The sequence below is a fragment of the Sinocyclocheilus rhinocerous genome, unplaced genomic scaffold, assembly GCF_001515625.1.
Source record: "Sinocyclocheilus rhinocerous isolate Xijiao unplaced genomic scaffold, SAMN03320098_v1.1 scaffold98, whole genome shotgun sequence".
In the NCBI taxonomy this organism is placed as follows: Eukaryota; Metazoa; Chordata; class Actinopteri; order Cypriniformes; family Cyprinidae; genus Sinocyclocheilus; species Sinocyclocheilus rhinocerous.
In genome coordinates, this window is record NW_015666167.1 from 123563 (window position 1) to 127163 (window position 3601).

A 3601-nucleotide genomic window follows, 5' to 3' on the forward strand; every position below is an offset into this window, starting at 1 on the left:
TGGGAAGGCTAATTTTAATCAGAATTTTTCATTATTGATAAGAAGGTGCTCCTGAAATTTTTGACTGTGCTCCTAAATTTTTTAAAAGTAAGCGTATAGAGCCCTGCCTTTGCATCTCCTTTTGAGCGACAGCTAGCATCCAAATAGTGGTAGTGATATGTAATGCTAAATGAAGCAGATAAACATGTTTTCAATGAGCAGCGACCTACTGCACTCACCTTTCAGCAGCTGGTGGGGGCTCTCTAGGCTGACTGCGTGCTGCGCAGGGGTTGGAGGGCCCCTCTGCGAGATAACTAATGGAAAAGCTTTCAGGGCCTTAAACCTGAAGGAAAACGTCAGCTCACATTTGGCCACTCACCCAGGTCTAATGTCTCCCAATTGTGGCAATCACCACTGGTCTTACCCATTTTTACTAAGGCCCCCACACTTAGCTTTTCCCTGTTACACTGTCTCACACACACATACTTCAACCCCAACGGACTCTTCAGAGTGACTGACTTTAGAGCGTGCCAGGACTCAGGAGACTTACCTTGTTAAACAGTCCTGAAATCAACAAGGACTTCAAAACAAAAGTGTGTGGTGTTTGGGCAGTAAAAGCATGGTACTCAGGCTCAGCTGGGACATCCCAGAGCAGACTGGAAAAATGCTCCCTGTTCCCCTGGGTCTGTACTGAGGTGTCATGTCAAGTTGGAATAGGATGAATAGGAGCAGACAGACACTTTACACTGATGGCCTCACACACTGTGTAACCTGATGCAGAGTTTAAGGCAAATCAGACTTTGCTATTGAGATTACTTTTTAATTCATTGATGTATTTGTTTTATTTAGTGTGTCATTTTGTCACACTAAGTAAATAATAGAGTTAATATTTGTACATCCATTTTTTCCATATTATATATACTGTTATAAAAGTTGTTAGCGCTTGCACAGAATTTTCACAAAAAAAGTTTCATTAATTAGGTTTTATTGATGGGCATTTTGTAGTTTTTAGATTTCATATACATAACATTCAAATACAAAATTTCATATATACATAGTTCTCCCATTGAAATTTCAAGTAAAACTTAAAAAAATATATATAATTCTTAATTCATCTAGTATAATTCTTAAAACCTGTGCAAATTGTTCTTAATGTGAGGGTCTGTCATCTGTGCCAAGCAAATTCCCTGTTATGTTTTTTTCTCTCTCTCTTTATTCTATCTACCTTTCTTTTTAAAATCATGAATAATTTGTATCCTCACCCTACTGCCTGATGACAGCTGTGCAGTTGTCTTGCAGTCTATTTTTCAGATCAAGTAAATAATGAATAAAGCGCCACAACAGAAGAACACAGTATCTGAGCCCTGTCTCGCTGAGACCTTCCACTGCTATCCCATCACAGGGGTGCAGAAGCCCTGCATTTCTTCTGTCACTCCTTTTCATCTGGCTGAGTGAGGGACTGCTGAGTAATTCATCTTTGATAAAACCAAAATATGTTTCACAGGTGATCCATACAGTACTTACCTATTTATGCTTAATTGCTAACATGATACTTCTGCTTTAAAAAAAATGTTGAAATTATTTTTATACAACACACACGATAACCCAGTGGTTCCCAACCCTGGTCCTGGAGGCACCCCAACTTTCTCTTTCCTTTGAGAAAGGATGGGGAGGCACCCCTATTCTTTCTCTGACACACCAATTTCAGGTCTTGGAGTCTCTACTAATGAGCTGATGACCTGAATCAGGTGTGTTTGATTAAGGAGACATGCAAAACGTGCAGTGTTGGGGTGCCTCCAGGACCAGGGTTGGGAACCACTGGCATAACCAATCCACCCATCTTTTCGATTTAAAGTGTCTGTGGTTTTCAGGCTGTTTTCACAAATATGTTTAACACAGTATTCAAGTCGTGATTGGCGGTTTGGAGGATTCCTAGGATATAGTCCTTAATATTCTCTGGTCTTGTCACTTGGGAAATGTTGTTTGTCTATCATTAAACATGTTTTAAGAACATAGGCCCACTTTGGATTATTTTATCCTTTTGTTTTGGTCATGCACTTTTTATTTATTACTTTTTTGATGTATATAATTTTTTTTCTCTTAATTTTTACTCTGTCAATGAAATGTAATTGAAAGTTTTTTTTAAATGAATGTATATTTTTTTATATTTATATTAGTGTGTCATGTACATAAATTCAACCAGATGGTAATAAAACTGCACCATGATGCACGTACATCAAGTGTTGTATTTGCTCAAAAATTCTAGTTTATCCAAAACAAAAGTTTTTTTTTTTTTTGACCCTCAAGTCATTCTAAACCTCGTTGTCTTTCTTTCTTCTGTGGAGCATAAAGATGAAAAATGAACATTTTTAAAATTAAAAATCTAAAATGAAAACCAGTGGCACTGGCAACCAAAACAGTTTGGTTCATCGAAAGATCTGCTTTTGTATTCTGCAAAAGAAAGGCACACATGTTTGGAACAACATGAGGGTGAGTAAACAATGACAGAATAATTATTTTTTGGGGTGAACTGTCGCTTTAAGGTATTGAATTGTCCTGAAGGCTGATTCTTAAATTAAATACTGGGTCTCTCATCTAAAACCTGAGCGAAACTTAAGTTATCCTCCATATTTTATTTGTAACAGACATTAATTTTAGATAACCCTAAGCATGAAATAGCCATGTATTTACTTCAATACAACACCATGTGAATATTTCCATAACTCTTTATACCTTTGTTTTAAATGATCAGACAGATTATTGCAACCTTTATGTTTTGTTTTGTTAGTGTAGGGTCTGTGTGTGTTTGTAAGCCAAAGACTGAAGTGCTCTGATTACTCGTCCACTGAAATTGATTGGGCTCTTTCCAGGACTTCTTCTATTCATATTTGATATGCCTGGAGGCTGTGGGGCAACGGTCTTAAAACCCTCACTGAAATCTGGCCTGGCCTAATGGTCCACTTGAAGCTTGCACTTTCCCTCTGAGTGAACTGCAGAGGATTGAAACATCTGTGGTGGATACTGACCTATGTTAAGGCAGTGCAATCCCTGCAGCACCCTGGACCACATCAACTATACTGTACTGCCATACTGTCTATCTTACACACACCACTCTAATGTTCTCTACGAGGGAAATAACTAATGCTGCATTTTAAATGATGAATATGACTACAATGAATCTGTCAATCTGACAATCATGAATGTTATCAGCTGCTGATAAAGTCAAAAAAGGAGGAGCAGATTACATACCAAATATTGTCCTAATTCCTCGGGCATGTTCGATTTTCCAAACAGCAGCAGGACATGTAAAGCCCACAGCTGTGCTCTTATCTCTGTTTTCTCTGGAATAAATATGCATTTTCATGTTCCCTGCAGTCAAATCTTCAGGGTTTTAAAATATTAAGCATTTTCGGGGATAAATGCAGTAAGATTTGAGCGATGAAAAGTCAGTGATTTCAATCAATGTTGTAAGTGGTGCTTAGTGTTCTTTGATTGTATCTTCCTATACAAAAACGTGTGCGTCCAACAAAGAATTTAATTTCGAAAAAATGTTGAGGGTACTTTTTTAAAAAAAAATTTTTTTTTTTTTATTTTTTTTTTTTCGGCGTATATGGGGGGTTGC